The 24,004-nt window shown below is 35.0% G+C and overlaps 1 long non-coding RNA gene across 1 annotated transcript in view; it reads right to left on the reverse strand.

The window, feature by feature from the left end:
* Positions 1–24,004, reverse strand: part of LOC127724760 (uncharacterized) — an 865,500-nt gene that overhangs the window by 573,288 nt on the left and 268,208 nt on the right. The gene's annotated exons all lie outside the window — the stretch shown is intronic.

The following is a 24,004-nucleotide window of genomic DNA, read 5'->3' on the forward strand; positions in this document are numbered from 1 at the left end:
ATTGATTTATTGATTGCATGGCACTTTCTCTGTGCGACGCAGCTAACTTAAATAAGGCCTATATTCTGACCGAACGTGACTGCGTACTTATACATCTCGCACAGCCAAACGGACGCCTGAGATGTCCTCATAAAAATTGATCCTAGCATCATTCGTTTATTAATTTTCTCTAGTTTCTATGTTACCTCGGACTTCCATTTTTCATCTATTTGTTGTGTATGCATTTTGATTGAATTTGTAGGAAAACGGAGTAAATTTTATCTTGGAAGTTTTATTTTCCTTATTTGGATATGGAATGTTTTATTCTAAATTTAGGTCCGCGCGAGAGATGGTGTTGTGAAGTCACGTGACGCTCGAATATATATGTCTGGAGTTCGAATATTTATTTCTTTTCAGGGGAGACCGTTGAACAGAGCACATGTGTACTGATCGGACAAACATGACCACTATTGGTTTTATTATTTACAGGTCATTGATGACGGATCATGCATGCGTCTTACGTACACATGTTTACGGGAGCACAGATTTGTATTTTAATGCATGATTAAAAAATTTGATTATAGGATTTCAGCAATATTTACGACTTTTCTACGTCATTGAATTTTAATTCTCAATCAAGCGGACCGCGTCTAACGGGAACATGAATTGAAGCCGATTTTTGCAGGAATTAATTTCTATATAAGAAGTTTGTACATCAGAAGGATTGCATTTTTACAGTAAAATGTACAGGACTGAACTTCAAGGCAAAATGGGATTCCTCAAAGAAGAAGTAAAAAAAAAAGAAAAAAAGGGAGGGGGAGGTGGAGGATGGTGGACCTTGGTTGATGAATTAAGATAAGATGCATGTATACATCATGATAGCTGCAAAGTTTGAGGCTATAATTAGTTCATTTTGTTCATTTTACTATTTCAGTGGCATGGAACCCCTAAAACAATGACGCGTACCATTTTGACAAAAACTTTCCAGTTATATCATGTCGCGACTAACATTTTGGTCAAATTTTTTTTATACGGCTTACGGTTTACGTGTTACAAAAACATAACGACAAATTAATTTGGTAAAGGCAGATAACTCCTTTAAGATCTCACTGGATCGCTTCGATCCAAATTAGGCAAAAATTCCTGAGGATGTAACAAACAATTTAGAAAAAAGAATTTTTCCATATCTTTTTTTGTTACGAAGGAGATGCACACAGATGATAAACAGTGAATAGGGAGATAACTCTTGCAAAGAAAATAGTTCGGCTTAGCAGGGTGAAATTTAAAAGCGCATAAACTATACGATACAATATGAGAAATATCTAAGCGACATATTGCGAAACAAACATTTATCGCAAGAACAAAATTTGGCGGAAGAAAAAAAAAAATAATAAATATAAATCAATTGTTTTAAAAACAATTGTCAAACGGTCTTTCCCCTCCGAAACATGATTAATTGTTTTTTTGGTTGGTTAGTTGGTTGGTTGGTTGGTTGGTCGATTGATTGATTGATTGATTGATTTATTGATTGCATGGCACTTTCTCTGTGCGACGCAGCTAACTTAAATAAGGCCTATATTCTGACCGAACGTGACTGCGTACTTATACATCTCGCACAGCCAAACGGACGCCTGAGATGTCCTCATAAAAATTGATCCTAGCATCATTCGTTTATTAATTTTCTCTAGTTTCTATGTTACCTCGGACTACCATTTTTCATCTATTTGTTGTGTATGCATTTTGATTGAATTTGTAGGAAAACGGAGTAAATTTTATCTTGGAAGTTTTATTTTCCTTATTTGGATATGGAATGTTTTATTCTAAATTTAGGTCCGCGCGAGAGATGGTGTTGTGAAGTCACGTGACGCTCGAATATATATGTCTGGAGTTCGAATATTTATTTCTTTTCAGGGGAGACCGTTGAACAGAGCACATGTGTACTGATCGGACAAACATGACCACTATTGGTTTTATTATTTACAGGTCATTGATGACGGATCATGCATGCGTCTTACGTACACATGTTTACGGGAGCACAGATTTGTATTTTAATGCATGATTAAAAAATTTGATTATAGGATTTCAGCAATATTTACGACTTTTCTACGTCATTGAATTTTAATTCTCAATCAAGCGGACCGCGTCTAACGGGAACATGAATTGAAGCCGATTTTTGCAGGAATTAATTTCTATATAAGAAGTTTGTACATCAGAAGGATTGCATTTTTACAGTAAAATGTACAGGACTGAACTTCAAGGCAAAATGGGATTCCTCAAAGAAGAAGTAAAAAAAAAAGAAAAAAAGGGAGGGGGAGGTGGAGGATGGTGGACCTTGGTTGATGAATTAAGATAAGATGCATGTATACATCATGATAGCTGCAAAGTTTGAGGCTATAATTAGTTCATTTTGTTCATTTTACTATTTCAGTGGCATGGAACCCCTAAAACAATGACGCGTACCATTTTGACAAAAACTTTCCAGTTATATCATGTCGCGACTAACATTTTGGTCAAATTTTTTTTATACGGCTTACGGTTTACGTGTTACAAAAACATAACGACAAATTAATTTGGTAAAGGCAGATAACTCCTTTAAGATCTCACTGGATCGCTTCGATCCAAATTAGGCAAAAATTCCTGAGGATGTAACAAACAATTTAGAAAAAAGAATTTTTCCATATCTTTTTTTGTTACGAAGGAGATGCACACAGATGATAAACAGTGAATAGGGAGATAACTCTTGCAAAGAAAATAGTTCGGCTTAGCAGGGTGAAATTTAAAAGCGCATAAACTATACGATACAATATGAGAAATATCTAAGCGACATATTGCGAAACAAACATTTATCGCAAGAACAAAATTTGGCGGAAGAAAAAAAAAAATAATAAATATAAATCAATTGTTTTAAAAACAATTGTCAAACGGTCTTTCCCCTCCGAAACATGATTAATTGTTTTTTTGGTTGGTTAGTTGGTTGGTTGGTTGGTTGGTCGATTGATTGATTGATTGATTGATTTATTGATTGCATGGCACTTTCTCTGTGCGACGCAGCTAACTTAAATAAGGCCTATATTCTGACCGAACGTGACTGCGTACTTATACATCTCGCACAGCCAAACGGACGCCTGAGATGTCCTCATAAAAATTGATCCTAGCATCATTCGTTTATTAATTTTCTCTAGTTTCTATGTTACCTCGGACTACCATTTTTCATCTATTTGTTGTGTATGCATTTTGATTGAATTTGTAGGAAAACGGAGTAAATTTTATCTTGGAAGTTTTATTTTCCTTATTTGGATATGGAATGTTTTATTCTAAATTTAGGTCCGCGCGAGAGATGGTGTTGTGAAGTCACGTGACGCTCGAATATATATGTCTGGAGTTCGAATATTTATTTCTTTTCAGGGGAGACCGTTGAACAGAGCACATGTGTACTGATCGGACAAACATGACCACTATTGGTTTTATTATTTACAGGTCATTGATGACGGATCATGCATGCGTCTTACGTACACATGTTTACGGGAGCACAGATTTGTATTTTAATGCATGATTAAAAAATTTGATTATAGGATTTCAGCAATATTTACGACTTTTCTACGTCATTGAATTTTAATTCTCAATCAAGCGGACCGCGTCTAACGGGAACATGAATTGAAGCCGATTTTTGCAGGAATTAATTTCTATATAAGAAGTTTGTACATCAGAAGGATTGCATTTTTACAGTAAAATGTACAGGACTGAACTTCAAGGCAAAATGGGATTCCTCAAAGAAGAAGTAAAAAAAAAAGAAAAAAAGGGAGGGGGAGGTGGAGGATGGTGGACCTTGGTTGATGAATTAAGATAAGATGCATGTATACATCATGATAGCTGCAAAGTTTGAGGCTATAATTAGTTCATTTTGTTCATTTTACTATTTCAGTGGCATGGAACCCCTAAAACAATGACGCGTACCATTTTGACAAAAACTTTCCAGTTATATCATGTCGCGACTAACATTTTGGTCAAATTTTTTTTATACGGCTTACGGTTTACGTGTTACAAAAACATAACGACAAATTAATTTGGTAAAGGCAGATAACTCCTTTAAGATCTCACTGGATCGCTTCGATCCAAATTAGGCAAAAATTCCTGAGGATGTAACAAACAATTTAGAAAAAAGAATTTTTCCATATCTTTTTTTGTTACGAAGGAGATGCACACAGATGATAAACAGTGAATAGGGAGATAACTCTTGCAAAGAAAATAGTTCGGCTTAGCAGGGTGAAATTTAAAAGCGCATAAACTATACGATACAATATGAGAAATATCTAAGCGACATATTGCGAAACAAACATTTATCGCAAGAACAAAATTTGGCGGAAGAAAAAAAAAAATAATAAATATAAATCAATTGTTTTAAAAACAATTGTCAAACGGTCTTTCCCCTCCGAAACATGATTAATTGTTTTTTTGGTTGGTTAGTTGGTTGGTTGGTTGGTTGGTCGATTGATTGATTGATTGATTGATTTATTGATTGCATGGCACTTTCTCTGTGCGACGCAGCTAACTTAAATAAGGCCTATATTCTGACCGAACGTGACTGCGTACTTATACATCTCGCACAGCCAAACGGACGCCTGAGATGTCCTCATAAAAATTGATCCTAGCATCATTCGTTTATTAATTTTCTCTAGTTTCTATGTTACCTCGGACTACCATTTTTCATCTATTTGTTGTGTATGCATTTTGATTGAATTTGTAGGAAAACGGAGTAAATTTTATCTTGGAAGTTTTATTTTCCTTATTTGGATATGGAATGTTTTATTCTAAATTTAGGTCCGCGCGAGAGATGGTGTTGTGAAGTCACGTGACGCTCGAATATATATGTCTGGAGTTCGAATATTTATTTCTTTTCAGGGGAGACCGTTGAACAGAGCACATGTGTACTGATCGGACAAACATGACCACTATTGGTTTTATTATTTACAGGTCATTGATGACGGATCATGCATGCGTCTTACGTACACATGTTTACGGGAGCACAGATTTGTATTTTAATGCATGATTAAAAAATTTGATTATAGGATTTCAGCAATATTTACGACTTTTCTACGTCATTGAATTTTAATTCTCAATCAAGCGGACCGCGTCTAACGGGAACATGAATTGAAGCCGATTTTTGCAGGAATTAATTTCTATATAAGAAGTTTGTACATCAGAAGGATTGCATTTTTACAGTAAAATGTACAGGACTGAACTTCAAGGCAAAATGGGATTCCTCAAAGAAGAAGTAAAAAAAAAAGAAAAAAAGGGAGGGGGAGGTGGAGGATGGTGGACCTTGGTTGATGAATTAAGATAAGATGCATGTATACATCATGATAGCTGCAAAGTTTGAGGCTATAATTAGTTCATTTTGTTCATTTTACTATTTCAGTGGCATGGAACCCCTAAAACAATGACGCGTACCATTTTGACAAAAACTTTCCAGTTATATCATGTCGCGACTAACATTTTGGTCAAATTTTTTTTATACGGCTTACGGTTTACGTGTTACAAAAACATAACGACAAATTAATTTGGTAAAGGCAGATAACTCCTTTAAGATCTCACTGGATCGCTTCGATCCAAATTAGGCAAAAATTCCTGAGGATGTAACAAACAATTTAGAAAAAAGAATTTTTCCATATCTTTTTTTGTTACGAAGGAGATGCACACAGATGATAAACAGTGAATAGGGAGATAACTCTTGCAAAGAAAATAGTTCGGCTTAGCAGGGTGAAATTTAAAAGCGCATGAACTATACGATACAATATGAGAAATATCTAAGCGACATATTGCGAAACAAACATTTATCGCAAGAACAAAATTTGGCGGAAGAAAAAAAAGAATAATAAATATAAATCAATTGTTTTAAAAACAATTGTCAAACGGTCTTTCCCCTCCGAAACATGATTAATTGTTTTTTTGGTTGGTTAGTTGGTTGGTTGGTTGGTTGGTCGATTGATTGATTGATTGATTGATTTATTGATTGCATGGCACTTTCTCTGTGCGACGCAGCTAACTTAAATAAGGCCTATATTCTGACCGAACGTGACTGCGTACTTATACATCTCGCACAGCCAAACGGACGCCTGAGATGTCCTCATAAAAATTGATCCTAGCATCATTCGTTTATTAATTTTCTCTAGTTTCTATGTTACCTCGGACTACCATTTTTCATCTATTTGTTGTGTATGCATTTTGATTGAATTTGTAGGAAAACGGAGTAAATTTTATCTTGGAAGTTTTATTTTCCTTATTTGGATATGGAATGTTTTATTCTAAATTTAGGTCCGCGCGAGAGATGGTGTTGTGAAGTCACGTGACGCTCGAATATATATGTCTGGAGTTCGAATATTTATTTCTTTTCAGGGGAGACCGTTGAACAGAGCACATGTGTACTGATCGGACAAACATGACCACTATTGGTTTTATTATTTACAGGTCATTGATGACGGATCATGCATGCGTCTTACGTACACATGTTTACGGGAGCACAGATTTGTATTTTAATGCATGATTAAAAAATTTGATTATAGGATTTCAGCAATATTTACGACTTTTCTACGTCATTGAATTTTAATTCTCAATCAAGCGGACCGCGTCTAACGGGAACATGAATTGAAGCCGATTTTTGCAGGAATTAATTTCTATATAAGAAGTTTGTACATCAGAAGGATTGCATTTTTACAGTAAAATGTACAGGACTGAACTTCAAGGCAAAATGGGATTCCTCAAAGAAGAAGTAAAAAAAAAAGAAAAAAAGGGAGGGGGAGGTGGAGGATGGTGGACCTTGGTTGATGAATTAAGATAAGATGCATGTATACATCATGATAGCTGCAAAGTTTGAGGCTATAATTAGTTCATTTTGTTCATTTTACTATTTCAGTGGCATGGAACCCCTAAAACAATGACGCGTACCATTTTGACAAAAACTTTCCAGTTATATCATGTCGCGACTAACATTTTGGTCAAATTTTTTTTATACGGCTTACGGTTTACGTGTTACAAAAACATAACGACAAATTAATTTGGTAAAGGCAGATAACTCCTTTAAGATCTCACTGGATCGCTTCGATCCAAATTAGGCAAAAATTCCTGAGGATGTAACAAACAATTTAGAAAAAAGAATTTTTCCATATCTTTTTTTGTTACGAAGGAGATGCACACAGATGATAAACAGTGAATAGGGAGATAACTCTTGCAAAGAAAATAGTTCGGCTTAGCAGGGTGAAATTTAAAAGCGCATGAACTATACGATACAATATGAGAAATATCTAAGCGACATATTGCGAAACAAACATTTATCGCAAGAACAAAATTTGGCGGAAGAAAAAAAAGAATAATAAATATAAATCAATTGTTTTAAAAACAATTGTCAAACGGTCTTTCCCCTCCGAAACATGATTAATTGTTTTTTTGGTTGGTTAGTTGGTTGGTTGGTTGGTTGGTCGATTGATTGATTGATTGATTGATTTATTGATTGCATGGCACTTTCTCTGTGCGACGCAGCTAACTTAAATAAGGCCTATATTCTGACCGAACGTGACTGCGTTCTTATACATCTCGCACAGCCAAACGGACGCCTGAGATGTCCTCATAAAAATTGATCCTAGCATCATTCGTTTATTAATTTTCTCTAGTTTCTATGTTACCTCGGACTACCATTTTTCATCTATTTGTTGTGTATGCATTTTGATTGAATTTGTAGGAAAACGGAGTAAATTTTATCTTGGAAGTTTTATTTTCCTTATTTGGATATGGAATGTTTTATTCTAAATTTAGGTCCGCGCGAGAGATGGTGTTGTGAAGTCACGTGACGCTCGAATATATATGTCTGGAGTTCGAATATTTATTTCTTTTCAGGGGAGACCGTTGAACAGAGCACATGTGTACTGATCGGACAAACATGACCACTATTGGTTTTATTATTTACAGGTCATTGATGACGGATCATGCATGCGTCTTACGTACACATGTTTACGGGAGCACAGATTTGTATTTTAATGCATGATTAAAAAATTTGATTATAGGATTTCAGCAATATTTACGACTTTTCTACGTCATTGAATTTTAATTCTCAATCAAGCGGACCGCGTCTAACGGGAACATGAATTGAAGCCGATTTTTGCAGGAATTAATTTCTATATAAGAAGTTTGTACATCAGAAGGATTGCATTTTTACAGTAAAATGTACAGGACTGAACTTCAAGGCAAAATGGGATTCCTCAAAGAAGAAGTAAAAAAAAAAGAAAAAAAGGGAGGGGGAGGTGGAGGATGGTGGACCTTGGTTGATGAATTAAGATAAGATGCATGTATACATCATGATAGCTGCAAAGTTTGAGGCTATAATTAGTTCATTTTGTTCATTTTACTATTTCAGTGGCATGGAACCCCTAAAACAATGACGCGTACCATTTTGACAAAAACTTTCCAGTTATATCATGTCGCGACTAACATTTTGGTCAAATTTTTTTTATACGGCTTACGGTTTACGTGTTACAAAAACATAACGACAAATTAATTTGGTAAAGGCAGATAACTCCTTTAAGATCTCACTGGATCGCTTCGATCCAAATTAGGCAAAAATTCCTGAGGATGTAACAAACAATTTAGAAAAAAGAATTTTTCCATATCTTTTTTTGTTACGAAGGAGATGCACACAGATGATAAACAGTGAATAGGGAGATAACTCTTGCAAAGAAAATAGTTCGGCTTAGCAGGGTGAAATTTAAAAGCGCATAAACTATACGATACAATATGAGAAATATCTAAGCGACATATTGCGAAACAAACATTTATCGCAAGAACAAAATTTGGCGGAAGAAAAAAAAAAATAATAAATATAAATCAATTGTTTTAAAAACAATTGTCAAACGGTCTTTCCCCTCCGAAACATGATTAATTGTTTTTTTGGTTGGTTAGTTGGTTGGTTGGTTGGTTGGTCGATTGATTGATTGATTGATTGATTTATTGATTGCATGGCACTTTCTCTGTGCGACGCAGCTAACTTAAATAAGGCCTATATTCTGACCGAACGTGACTGCGTACTTATACATCTCGCACAGCCAAACGGACGCCTGAGATGTCCTCATAAAAATTGATCCTAGCATCATTCGTTTATTAATTTTCTCTAGTTTCTATGTTACCTCGGACTACCATTTTTCATCTATTTGTTGTGTATGCATTTTGATTGAATTTGTAGGAAAACGGAGTAAATTTTATCTTGGAAGTTTTATTTTCCTTATTTGGATATGGAATGTTTTATTCTAAATTTAGGTCCGCGCGAGAGATGGTGTTGTGAAGTCACGTGACGCTCGAATATATATGTCTGGAGTTCGAATATTTATTTCTTTTCAGGGGAGACCGTTGAACAGAGCACATGTGTACTGATCGGACAAACATGACCACTATTGGTTTTATTATTTACAGGTCATTGATGACGGATCATGCATGCGTCTTACGTACACATGTTTACGGGAGCACAGATTTGTATTTTAATGCATGATTAAAAAATTTGATTATAGGATTTCAGCAATATTTACGACTTTTCTACGTCATTGAATTTTAATTCTCAATCAAGCGGACCGCGTCTAACGGGAACATGAATTGAAGCCGATTTTTGCAGGAATTAATTTCTATATAAGAAGTTTGTACATCAGAAGGATTGCATTTTTACAGTAAAATGTACAGGACTGAACTTCAAGGCAAAATGGGATTCCTCAAAGAAGAAGTAAAAAAAAAAGAAAAAAAGGGAGGGGGAGGTGGAGGATGGTGGACCTTGGTTGATGAATTAAGATAAGATGCATGTATACATCATGATAGCTGCAAAGTTTGAGGCTATAATTAGTTCATTTTGTTCATTTTACTATTTCAGTGGCATGGAACCCCTAAAACAATGACGCGTACCATTTTGACAAAAACTTTCCAGTTATATCATGTCGCGACTAACATTTTGGTCAAATTTTTTTTTTACGGCTTACGGTTTACGTGTTACAAAAACATAACGACAAATTAATTTGGTAAAGGCAGATAACTCCTTTAAGATCTCACTGGATCGCTTCGATCCAAATTAGGCAAAAATTCCTGAGGATGTAACAAACAATTTAGAAAAAAGAATTTTTCCATATCTTTTTTTGTTACGAAGGAGATGCACACAGATGATAAACAGTGAATAGGGAGATAACTCTTGCAAAGAAAATAGTTCGGCTTAGCAGGGTGAAATTTAAAAGCGCATAAACTATACGATACAATATGAGAAATATCTAAGCGACATATTGCGAAACAAACATTTATCGCAAGAACAAAATTTGGCGGAAGAAAAAAAAAAATAATAAATATAAATCAATTGTTTTAAAAACAATTGTCAAACGGTCTTTCCCCTCCGAAACATGATTAATTGTTTTTTTGGTTGGTTAGTTGGTTGGTTGGTTGGTTGGTCGATTGATTGATTGATTGATTGATTTATTGATTGCATGGCACTTTCTCTGTGCGACGCAGCTAACTTAAATAAGGCCTATATTCTGACCGAACGTGACTGCGTACTTATACATCTCGCACAGCCAAACGGACGCCTGAGATGTCCTCATAAAAATTGATCCTAGCATCATTCGTTTATTAATTTTCTCTAGTTTCTATGTTACCTCGGACTACCATTTTTCATCTATTTGTTGTGTATGCATTTTGATTGAATTTGTAGGAAAACGGAGTAAATTTTATCTTGGAAGTTTTATTTTCCTTATTTGGATATGGAATGTTTTATTCTAAATTTAGGTCCGCGCGAGAGATGGTGTTGTGAAGTCACGTGACGCTCGAATATATATGTCTGGAGTTCGAATATTTATTTCTTTTCAGGGGAGACCGTTGAACAGAGCACATGTGTACTGATCGGACAAACATGACCACTATTGGTTTTATTATTTACAGGTCATTGATGACGGATCATGCATGCGTCTTACGTACACATGTTTACGGGAGCACAGATTTGTATTTTAATGCATGATTAAAAAATTTGATTATAGGATTTCAGCAATATTTACGACTTTTCTACGTCATTGAATTTTAATTCTCAATCAAGCGGACCGCGTCTAACGGGAACATGAATTGAAGCCGATTTTTGCAGGAATTAATTTCTATATAAGAAGTTTGTACATCAGAAGGATTGCATTTTTACAGTAAAATGTACAGGACTGAACTTCAAGGCAAAATGGGATTCCTCAAAGAAGAAGTAAAAAAAAAAGAAAAAAAGGGAGGGGGAGGTGGAGGATGGTGGACCTTGGTTGATGAATTAAGATAAGATGCATGTATACATCATGATAGCTGCAAAGTTTGAGGCTATAATTAGTTCATTTTGTTCATTTTACTATTTCAGTGGCATGGAACCCCTAAAACAATGACGCGTACCATTTTGACAAAAACTTTCCAGTTATATCATGTCGCGACTAACATTTTGGTCAAATTTTTTTTATACGGCTTACGGTTTACGTGTTACAAAAACATAACGACAAATTAATTTGGTAAAGGCAGATAACTCCTTTAAGATCTCACTGGATCGCTTCGATCCAAATTAGGCAAAAATTCCTGAGGATGTAACAAACAATTTAGAAAAAAGAATTTTTCCATATCTTTTTTTGTTACGAAGGAGATGCACACAGATGATAAACAGTGAATAGGGAGATAACTCTTGCAAAGAAAATAGTTCGGCTTAGCAGGGTGAAATTTAAAAGCGCATAAACTATACGATACAATATGAGAAATATCTAAGCGACATATTGCGAAACAAACATTTATCGCAAGAACAAAATTTGGCGGAAGAAAAAAAAAAATAATAAATATAAATCAATTGTTTTAAAAACAATTGTCAAACGGTCTTTCCCCTCCGAAACATGATTAATTGTTTTTTTGGTTGGTTAGTTGGTTGGTTGGTTGGTTGGTCGATTGATTGATTGATTGATTGATTTATTGATTGCATGGCACTTTCTCTGTGCGACGCAGCTAACTTAAATAAGGCCTATATTCTGACCGAACGTGACTGCGTACTTATACATCTCGCACAGCCAAACGGACGCCTGAGATGTCCTCATAAAAATTGATCCTAGCATCATTCGTTTATTAATTTTCTCTAGTTTCTATGTTACCTCGGACTACCATTTTTCATCTATTTGTTGTGTATGCATTTTGATTGAATTTGTAGGAAAACGGAGTAAATTTTAATTTGGAAGTTTTATTTTCCTTATTTGGATATGGAATGTTTTATTCTAAATTTAGGTCCGCGCGAGAGATGGTGTTGTGAAGTCACGTGACGCTCGAATATATATGTCTGGAGTTCGAATATTTATTTCTTTTCAGGGGAGACCGTTGAACAGAGCACATGTGTACTGATCGGACAAACATGACCACTATTGGTTTTATTATTTACAGGTCATTGATGACGGATCATGCATGCGTCTTACGTACACATGTTTACGGGAGCACAGATTTGTATTTTAATGCATGATTAAAAAATTTGATTATAGGATTTCAGCAATATTTACGACTTTTCTACGTCATTGAATTTTAATTCTCAATCAAGCGGACCGCGTCTAACGGGAACATGAATTAAAGCCGATTTTTGCAGGAATTAATTTCTATATAAGAAGTTTGTACATCAGAAGGATTGCATTTTTACAGTAAAATGTACAGGACTGAACTTCAAGGCAAAATGGGATTCCTCAAAGAAGAAGTAAAAAAAAAAGAAAAAAAGGGAGGGGGAGGTGGAGGATGGTGGACCTTGGTTGATGAATTAAGATAAGATGCATGTATACATCATGATAGCTGCAAAGTTTGAGGCTATAATTAGTTCATTTTGTTCATTTTACTATTTCAGTGGCATGGAACCCCTAAAACAATGACGCGTACCATTTTGACAAAAACTTTCCAGTTATATCATGTCGCGACTAACATTTTGGTCAAATTTTTTTTATACGGCTTACGGTTTACGTGTTACAAAAACATAACGACAAATTAATTTGGTAAAGGCAGATAACTCCTTTAAGATCTCACTGGATCGCTTCGATCCAAATTAGGCAAAAATTCCTGAGGATGTAACAAACAATTTAGAAAAAAGAATTTTTCCATATCTTTTTTTGTTACGAAGGAGATGCACACAGATGATAAACAGTGAATAGGGAGATAACTCTTGCAAAGAAAATAGTTCGGCTTAGCAGGGTGAAATTTAAAAGCGCATAAACTATACGATACAATATGAGAAATATCTAAGCGACATATTGCGAAACAAACATTTATCGCAAGAACAAAATTTGGCGGAAGAAAAAAAAAAATAATAAATATAAATCAATTGTTTTAAAAACAATTGTCAAACGGTCTTTCCCCTCCGAAACATGATTAATTGTTTTTTTGGTTGGTTAGTTGGTTGGTTGGTTGGTTGGTCGATTGATTGATTGATTGATTGATTTATTGATTGCATGGCACTTTCTCTGTGCGACGCAGCTAACTTAAATAAGGCCTATATTCTGACCGAACGTGACTGCGTACTTATACATCTCGCACAGCCAAACGGACGCCTGAGATGTCCTCATAAAAATTGATCCTAGCATCATTCGTTTATTAATTTTCTCTAGTTTCTATGTTACCTCGGACTACCATTTTTCATCTATTTGTTGTGTATGCATTTTGATTGAATTTGTAGGAAAACGGAGTAAATTTTATCTTGGAAGTTTTATTTTCCTTATTTGGATATGGAATGTTTTATTCTAAATTTAGGTCCGCGCGAGAGATGGTGTTGTGAAGTCACGTGACGCTCGAATATATATGTCTGGAGTTCGAATATTTATTTCTTTTCAGGGGAGACCGTTGAACAGAGCACATGTGTACTGATCGGACAAACATGACCACTATTGGTTTTATTATTTACAGGTCATTGATGACGGATCATGCATGCGTCTTACGTACACATGTTTACGGGAGCACAGATTTGTATTTTAATGCATGATTAAAAAATTTGATTATAGGATTTCAGCAATATTTACGACTTTTCTACGTCATTGAATTTTAATTCTCAATCAAGCGGACCGCGTCTAACGGGAACATGAATTGAAGCCGATTTTTGCAGGAATTAATTTCTATATAAGAAGTTTGTACATCAGAAGGATTGCATTTTTACAGTAAAATGTACAGGACTGAACTTCAAGGCAAAATGGGATTCCTCAAAGAAGAAGTAAAAAAAAAAGAAAAAAAGGGAGGGGGAGGTGGAGGATGGTGGACCTTGGTTGATGAATTAAGATAAGATGCATGTATACATCATGATAGCTGCTAAGTTTGAGGCTATAATTAGTTCATTTTGTTCATTTTACTATTTCAGTGGCATGGAACCCCTAAAACAATGACGCGTACCATTTTGACAAAAACTTTCCAGTTATATCATGTCGCGACTAACATTTTGGTCAAATTTTTTTTATACGGCTTACGGTTTACGTGTTACAAAAACATAACGACAAATTAATTTGGTAAAGGCAGATAACTCCTTTAAGATCTCACTGGATCGCTTCGATCCAAATTAGGCAAAAATTCCTGAGGATGTAACAAACAATTTAGAAAAAAGAATTTTTCCATATCTTTTTTTGTTACGAAGGAGATGCACACAGATGATAAACAGTGAATAGGGAGATAACTCTTGCAAAGAAAATAGTTCGGCTTAGCAGGGTGAAATTTAAAAGCGCATAAACTATACGATACAATATGAGAAATATCTAAGCGACATATTGCGAAACAAACATTTATCGCAAGAACAAAATTTGGCGGAAGAAAAAAAAAAATAATAAATATAAATCAATTGTTTTAAAAACAATTGTCAAACGGTCTTTCCCCTCCGAAACATGATTAATTGTTTTTTTGGTTGGTTAGTTGGTTGGTTGGTTGGTTGGTCGATTGATTGATTGATTGATTGATTTATTGATTGCATGGCACTTTCTCTGTGCGACGCAGCTAACTTAAATAAGGCCTATATTCTGACCGAACGTGACTGCGTACTTATACATCTCGCACAGCCAAACGGACGCCTGAGATGTCCTCATAAAAATTGATTCTAGCATCATTCGTTTATTAATTTTCTCTAGTTTCTATGTTACCTCGGACTTCCATTTTTCATCTATTTGTTGTGTATGCATTTTGATTGAATTTGTAGGAAAACGGAGTAAATTTTATCTTGGAAGTTTTATTTTCCTTATTTGGATATGGAATGTTTTATTCTAAATTTAGGTCCGCGCGAGAGATGGTGTTGTGAAGTCACGTGACGCTCGAATATATATGTCTGGAGTTCGAATATTTATTTCTTTTCAGGGGAGACCGTTGAACAGAGCACATGTGTACTGATCGGACAAACATGACCACTATTGGTTTTATTATTTACAGGTCATTGATGACGGATCATGCATGCGTCTTACGTACACATGTTTACGGGAGCACAGATTTGTATTTTAATGCATGATTAAAAAATTTGATTATAGGATTTCAGCAATATTTACGACTTTTCTACGTCATTGAATTTTAATTCTCAATCAAGCGGACCGCGTCTAACGGGAACATGAATTGAAGCCGATTTTTGCAGGAATTAATTTCTATATAAGAAGTTTGTACATCAGAAGGATTGCATTTTTACAGTAAAATGTACAGGACTGAACTTCAAGGCAAAATGGGATTCCTCAAAGAAGAAGTAAAAAAAAAAGAAAAAAAGGGAGGGGGAGGTGGAGGATGGTGGACCTTGGTTGATGAATTAAGATAAGATGCATGTATACATCATGATAGCTGCTAAGTTTGAGGCTATAATTAGTTCATTTTGTTCATTTTACTATTTCAGTGGCATGGAACCCCTAAAACAATGACGCGTACCATTTTGACAAAAACTTTCCAGTTATATCATGTCGCGACTAACATTTTGGTCAAATTTTTTTTATACGGCTTACGGTTTACGTGTTACAAAAACATAACGACAAATTAATTTGGTAAAGGCAGATAACTCCTTTAAGATCTCACTGGATCGCTTCGATCCAAATTAGGCAAAAATTCCTGAGGATGTAACAAACAATTTAGAAAAAAGAATTTTTCCATATCTTTTTTTGTTACGAAGGAGATGCACACAGATGATAAACAGTGAATAGGGAGATAACTCTTGCAAAGAAAATAGTTCGGCTTAGCAGGGTGAAATTTAAAAGCGCATAAACTATACGATACAATATGAGAAATATCTAAGCGACATATTGCGAAACAAACATTTATCGCAAGAACAAAATTTGGCGGAAGAAAAAAAAAAATAATAAATATAAATCAATTGTTTTAAAAACAATTGTCAAACGGTCTTTCCCCTCCGAAACATGATTAATTGTTTTTTTGGTTGGTTAGTTGGTTGGTTGGTTGGTTGGTCGATTGATTGATTGATTGATTGATTTATTGATTGCATGGCACTTTCTCTGTGCGACGCAGCTAACTTAAATAAGGCCTATATTCTGACCGAACGTGACTGCGTACTTATACATCTCGCACAGCCAAACGGACGCCTGAGATGTCCTCATAAAAATTGATCCTAGCATCATTCGTTTATTAATTTTCTCTAGTTTCTATGTTACCTCGGACTTCCATTTTTCATCTATTTGTTGTGTATGCATTTTGATTGAATTTGTAGGAAAACGGAGTAAATTTTATCTTGGAAGTTTTATTTTCCTTATTTGGATATGGAATGTTTTATTCTAAATTTAGGTCCGCGCGAGAGATGGTGTTGTGAAGTCACGTGACGCTCGAATATATATGTCTGGAGTTCGAATATTTATTTCTTTTCAGGGGAGACCGTTGAACAGAGCACATGTGTACTGATCGGACAAACATGACCACTATTGGTTTTATTATTTACAGGTCATTGATGACGGATCATGCATGCGTCTTACGTACACATGTTTACGGGAGCACAGATTTGTATTTTAATGCATGATTAAAAAATTTGATTATAGGATTTCAGCAATATTTACGACTTTTCTACGTCATTGAATTTTAATTCTCAATCAAGCGGACCGCGTCTAACGGGAACATGAATTGAAGCCGATTTTTGCAGGAATTAATTTCTATATAAGAAGTTTGTACATCAGAAGGATTGCATTTTTACAGTAAAATGTACAGGACTGAACTTCAAGGCAAAATGGGATTCCTCAAAGAAGAAGTAAAAAAAAAAGAAAAAAAGGGAGGGGGAGGTGGAGGATGGTGGACCTTGGTTGATGAATTAAGATAAGATGCATGTATACATCATGATAGCTGCTAAGTTTGAGGCTATAATTAGTTCATTTTGTTCATTTTACTATTTCAGTGGCATGGAACCCCTAAAACAATGACGCGTACCATTTTGACAAAAACTTTCCAGTTATATCATGTCGCGACTAACATTTTGGTCAAATTTTTTTTATACGGCTTACGGTTTACGTGTTACAAAAACATAACGACAAATTAATTTGGTAAAGGCAGATAACTCCTTTAAGATCTCACTGGATCGCTTCGATCCAAATTAGGCAAAAATTCCTGAGGATGTAACAAACAATTTAGAAAAAAGAATTTTTCCATATCTTTTTTTGTTACGAAGGAGATGCACACAGATGATAAACAGTGAATAGGGAGATAACTCTTGCAAAGAAAATAGTTCGGCTTAGCAGGGTGAAATTTAAAAGCGCATAAACTATACGATACAATATGAGAAATATCTAAGCGACATATTGCGAAACAAACATTTATCGCAAGAACAAAATTTGGCGGAAGAAAAAAAAAAATAATAAATATAAATCAATTGTTTTAAAAACAATTGTCAAACGGTCTTTCCCCTCCGAAACATGATTAATTGTTTTTTTGGTTGGTTAGTTGGTTGGTTGGTTGGTTGGTCGATTGATTGATTGATTGATTGATTTATTGATTGCATGGCACTTTCTCTGTGCGACGCAGCTAACTTAAATAAGGCCTATATTCTGACCGAACGTGACTGCGTACTTATACATCTCGCACAGCCAAACGGACGCCTGAGATGTCCTCATAAAAATTGATCCTAGCATCATTCGTTTATTAATTTTCTCTAGTTTCTATGTTACCTCGGACTTCCATTTTTCATCTATTTGTTGTGTATGCATTTTGATTGAATTTGTAGGAAAACGGAGTAAATTTTATCTTGGAAGTTTTATTTTCCTTATTTGGATATGGAATGTTTTATTCTAAATTTAGGTCCGCGCGAGAGATGGTATTGTGAAGTCACGTGACGCTCGAATATATATGTCTGGAGTTCGAATATTTATTTCTTTTCAGGGGAGACCGTTGAACAGAGCACATGTGTACTGATCGGACAAACATGACCACTATTGGTTTTATTATTTACAGGTCATTGATGACGGATCATGCATGCGTCTTACGTACACATGTTTACGGGAGCACAGATTTGTATTTTAATGCATGATTAAAAAATTTGATTATAGGATTTCAGCAATATTTACGACTTTTCTACGTCATTGAATTTTAATTCTCAATCAAGCGGACCGCGTCTAACGGGAACATGAATTGAAGCCGATTTTTGCAGGAATTAATTTCTATATAAGAAGTTTGTACATCAGAAGGATTGCATTTTTACAGTAAAATGTACAGGACTGAACTTCAAGGCAAAATGGGATTCCTCAAAGAAGAAGTAAAAAAAAAAGAAAAAAAGGGAGGGGGAGGTGGAGGATGGTGGACCTTGGTTGATGAATTAAGATAAGATGCATGTATACATCATGATAGCTGCTAAGTTTGAGGCTATAATTAGTTCATTTTGTTCATTTTACTATTTCAGTGGCATGGAACCCCTAAAACAATGACGCGTACCATTTTGACAAAAACTTTCCAGTTATATCATGTCGCGACTAACATTTTGGTCAAATTTTTTTTATACGGCTTACGGTTTACGTGTTACAAAAACATAACGACAAATTAATTTGGTAAAGGCAGATAACTCCTTTAAGATCTCACTGGATCGCTTCGATCCAAATTAGGCAAAAATTCCTGAGGATGTAACAAACAATTTAGAAAAAAGAATTTTTCCATATCTTTTTTTGTTACGAAGGAGATGCACACAGATGATAAACAGTGAATAGGGAGATAACTCTTGCAAAGAAAATAGTTCGGCTTAGCAGGGTGAAATTTAAAAGCGCATAAACTATACGATACAATATGAGAAATATCTAAGCGACATATTGCGAAACAAACATTTATCGCAAGAACAAAATTTGGCGGAAGAAAAAAAAAAATAATAAATATAAATCAATTGTTTTAAAAACAATTGTCAAACGGTCTTTCCCCTCCGAAACATGATTAATTGTTTTTTTGGTTGGTTAGTTGGTTGGTTGGTTGGTTGGTCGATTGATTGATTGATTGATTGATTTATTGATTGCATGGCACTTTCTCTGTGCGACGCAGCTAACTTAAATAAGGCCTATATTCTGACCGAACGTGACTGCGTACTTATACATCTCGCACAGCCAAACGGACGCCTGAGATGTCCTCATAAAAATTGATCCTAGCATCATTCGTTTATTAATTTTCTCTAGTTTCTATGTTACCTCGGACTACCATTTTTCATCTATTTGTTGTGTATGCATTTTGATTGAATTTGTAGGAAAACGGAGTAAATTTTATCTTGGAAGTTTTATTTTCCTTATTTGGATATGGAATGTTTTATTCTAAATTTAGGTCCGCGCGAGAGATGGTGTTGTGAAGTCACGTGACGCTCGAATATATATGTCTGGAGTTCGAATATTTATTTCTTTTCAGGGGAGACCGTTGAACAGAGCACATGTGTACTGATCGGACAAACATGACCACTATTGGTTTTATTATTTACAGGTCATTGATGACGGATCATGCATGCGTCTTACGTACACATGTTTACGGGAGCACAGATTTGTATTTTAATGCATGATTAAAAAATTTGATTATAGGATTTCAGCAATATTTACGACTTTTCTACGTCATTGAATTTTAATTCTCAATCAAGCGGACCGCGTCTAACGGGAACATGAATTGAAGCCGATTTTTGCAGGAATTAATTTCTATATAAGAAGTTTGTACATCAGAAGGATTGCATTTTTACAGTAAAATGTACAGGACTGAACTTCAAGGCAAAATGGGATTCCTCAAAGAAGAAGTAAAAAAAAAAGAAAAAAAGGGAGGGGGAGGTGGAGGATGGTGGACCTTGGTTGATGAATTAAGATAAGATGCATGTATACATCATGATAGCTGCAAAGTTTGAGGCTATAATTAGTTCATTTTGTTCATTTTACTATTTCAGTGGCATGGAACCCCTAAAACAATGACGCGTACCATTTTGACAAAAACTTTCCAGTTATATCATGTCGCGACTAACATTTTGGTCAAATTTTTTTTATACGGCTTACGGTTTACGTGTTACAAAAACATAACGACAAATTAATTTGGTAAAGGCAGATAACTCCTTTAAGATCTCACTGGATCGCTTCGATCCAAATTAGGCAAAAATTCCTGAGGATGTAACAAACAATTTAGAAAAAAGAATTTTTCCATATCTTTTTTTGTTACGAAGGAGATGCACACAGATGATAAACAGTGAATAGGGAGATAACTCTTGCAAAGAAAATAGTTCGGCTTAGCAGGGTGAAATTTAAAAGCGCATAAACTATACGATACAATATGAGAAATATCTAAGCGACATATTGCGAAACAAACATTTATCGCAAGAACAAAATTTGGCGGAAGAAAAAAAAAAATAATAAATATAAATCAATTGTTTTAAAAACAATTGTCAAACGGTCTTTCCCCTCCGAAACATGATTAATTGTTTTTTTGGTTGGTTAGTTGGTTGGTTGGTTGGTTGGTCGATTGATTGATTGATTGATTGATTTATTGATTGCATGGCACTTTCTCTGTGCGACGCAGCTAACTTAAATAAGGCCTATATTCTGACCGAACGTGACTGCGTACTTATACATCTCGCACAGCCAAACGGACGCCTGAGATGTCCTCATAAAAATTGATCCTAGCATCATTCGTTTATTAATTTTCTCTAGTTTCTATGTTACCTCGGACTACCATTTTTCATCTATTTGTTGTGTATGCATTTTGATTGAATTTGTAGGAAAACGGAGTAAATTTTATCTTGGAAGTTTTATTTTCCTTATTTGGATATGGAATGTTTTATTCTAAATTTAGGTCCGCGCGAGAGATGGTGTTGTGAAGTCACGTGACGCTCGAATATATATGTCTGGAGTTCGAATATTTATTTCTTTTCAGGGGAGACCGTTGAACAGAGCACATGTGTACTGATCGGACAAACATGACCACTATTGGTTTTATTATTTACAGGTCATTGATGACGGATCATGCATGCGTCTTACGTACACATGTTTACGGGAGCACAGATTTGTATTTTAATGCATGATTAAAAAATTTGATTATAGGATTTCAGCAATATTTACGACTTTTCTACGTCATTGAATTTTAATTCTCAATCAAGCGGACCGCGTCTAACGGGAACATGAATTGAAGCCGATTTTTGCAGGAATTAATTTCTATATAAGAAGTTTGTACATCAGAAGGATTGCATTTTTACAGTAAAATGTACAGGACTGAACTTCAAGGCAAAATGGGATTCCTCAAAGAAGAAGTAAAAAAAAAAGAAAAAAAGGGAGGGGGAGGTGGAGGATGGTGGACCTTGGTTGATGAATTAAGATAAGATGCATGTATACATCATGATAGCTGCAAAGTTTGAGGCTATAATTAGTTCATTTTGTTCATTTTACTATTTCAGTGGCATGGAACCCCTAAAACAATGACGCGTACCATTTTGACAAAAACTTTCCAGTTATATCATGTCGCGACTAACATTTTGGTCAAATTTTTTTTATACGGCTTACGGTTTACGTGTTACAAAAACATAACGACAAATTAATTTGGTAAAGGCAGATAACTCCTTTAAGATCTCACTGGATCGCTTCGATCCAAATTAGGCAAAAATTCCTGAGGATGTAACAAACAATTTAGAAAAAAGAATTTTTCCATATCTTTTTTTGTTACGAAGGAGATGCACACAGATGATAAACAGTGAATAGGGAGATAACTCTTGCAAAGAAAATAGTTCGGCTTAGCAGGGTGAAATTTAAAAGCGCATAAACTATACGATACAATATGAGAAATATCTAAGCGACATATTGCGAAACAAACATTTATCGCAAGAACAAAATTTGGCGGAAGAAAAAAAAAAATAATAAATATAAATCAATTGTTTTAAAAACAATTGTCAAACGGTCTTTCCCCTCCGAAACATGATTAATTGTTTTTTTGGTTGGTTAGTTGGTTGGTTGGTTGGTTGGTCGATTGATTGATTGATTGATTGATTTATTGATTGCATGGCACTTTCTCTGTGCGACGCAGCTAACTTAAATAAGGCCTTTATTCTGACCGAACGTGACTGCGTACTTATACATCTCGCACAGCCAAACGGACGCCTGAGATGTCCTCATAAAAATTGATCCTAGCATCATTCGTTTATTAATTTTCTCTAGTTTCTATGTTACCTCGGACTTCCATTTTTCATCTATTTGTTGTGTATGCATTTTGATTGAATTTGTAGGAAAACGGAGTAAATTTTATCTTGGAAGTTTTATTTTCCTTATTTGGATATGGAATGTTTTATTCTAAATTTAGGTCCGCGCGAGAGATGGTGTTGTGAAGTCACGTGACGCTCGAATATATATGTCTGGAGTTCGAATATTTATTTCTTTTCAGGGGAGACCGTTGAACAGAGCACATGTGTACTGATCGGACAAACATGACCACTATTGGTTTTATTATTTACAGGTCATTGATGACGGATCATGCATGCGTCTTACGTACACATGTTTACGGGAGCACAGATTTGTATTTTAATGCATGATTAAAAAATTTGATTATAGGATTTCAGCAATATTTACGACTTTTCTACGTCATTGAATTTTAATTCTCAATCAAGCGGACCGCGTCTAACGGGAACATGAATTGAAGCCGATTTTTGCAGGAATTAATTTCTATATAAGAAGTTTGTACATCAGAAGGATTGCATTTTTACAGTAAAATGTACAGGACTGAACTTCAAGGCAAAATGGGATTCCTCAAAGAAGAAGTAAAAAAAAAAGAAAAAAAGGGAGGGGGAGGTGGAGGATGGTGGACCTTGGTTGATGAATTAAGATAAGATGCATGTATACATCATGATAGCTGCAAAGTTTGAGGCTATAATTAGTTCATTTTGTTCATTTTACTATTTCAGTGGCATGGAACCCCTAAAACAATGACGCGTACCATTTTGACAAAAACTTTCCAGTTATATCATGTCGCGACTAACATTTTGGTCAAATTTTTTTTATACGGCTTACGGTTTACGTGTTACAAAAACATAACGACAAATTAATTTGGTAAAGGCAGATAACTCCTTTAAGATCTCACTGGATCGCTTCGATCCAAATTAGGCAAAAATTCCTGAGGATGTAACAAACAATTTAGAAAAAAGAATTTTTCCATATCTTTTTTTGTTACGAAGGAGATGCACACAGATGATAAACAGTGAATAGGGAGATAACTCTTGCAAAGAAAATAGTTCGGCTAAGCAGGGTGAAATTTAAAAGCGCATAAACTATACGATACAATATGAGAAATATCTAAGCGACATATTGCGAAACAAACATTTATCGCAAGAACAAAATTTGGCGGAAGAAAAAAAAAAATAATAAATATAAATCAATTGTTTTAAAAACAATTGTCAAACGGTCTTTCCCCTCCGAAACATGATTAATTGTTTTTTTGGTTGGTTAGTTGGTTGGTTGGTTGGTTGGTCGATTGATTGATTGATTGATTGATTTATTGATTGCATGGCACTTTCTCTGTGCGACGCAGCTAACTTAAATAAGGCCTATATTCTGACCGAACGTGACTGCGTACTTATACATCTCGC

This window comes from Mytilus californianus, unplaced genomic scaffold, assembly GCF_021869535.1.
Source record: "Mytilus californianus isolate M0D057914Y unplaced genomic scaffold, xbMytCali1.0.p SCAF_14, whole genome shotgun sequence".
Taxonomy (NCBI): Eukaryota; Metazoa; Mollusca; class Bivalvia; order Mytilida; family Mytilidae; genus Mytilus; species Mytilus californianus.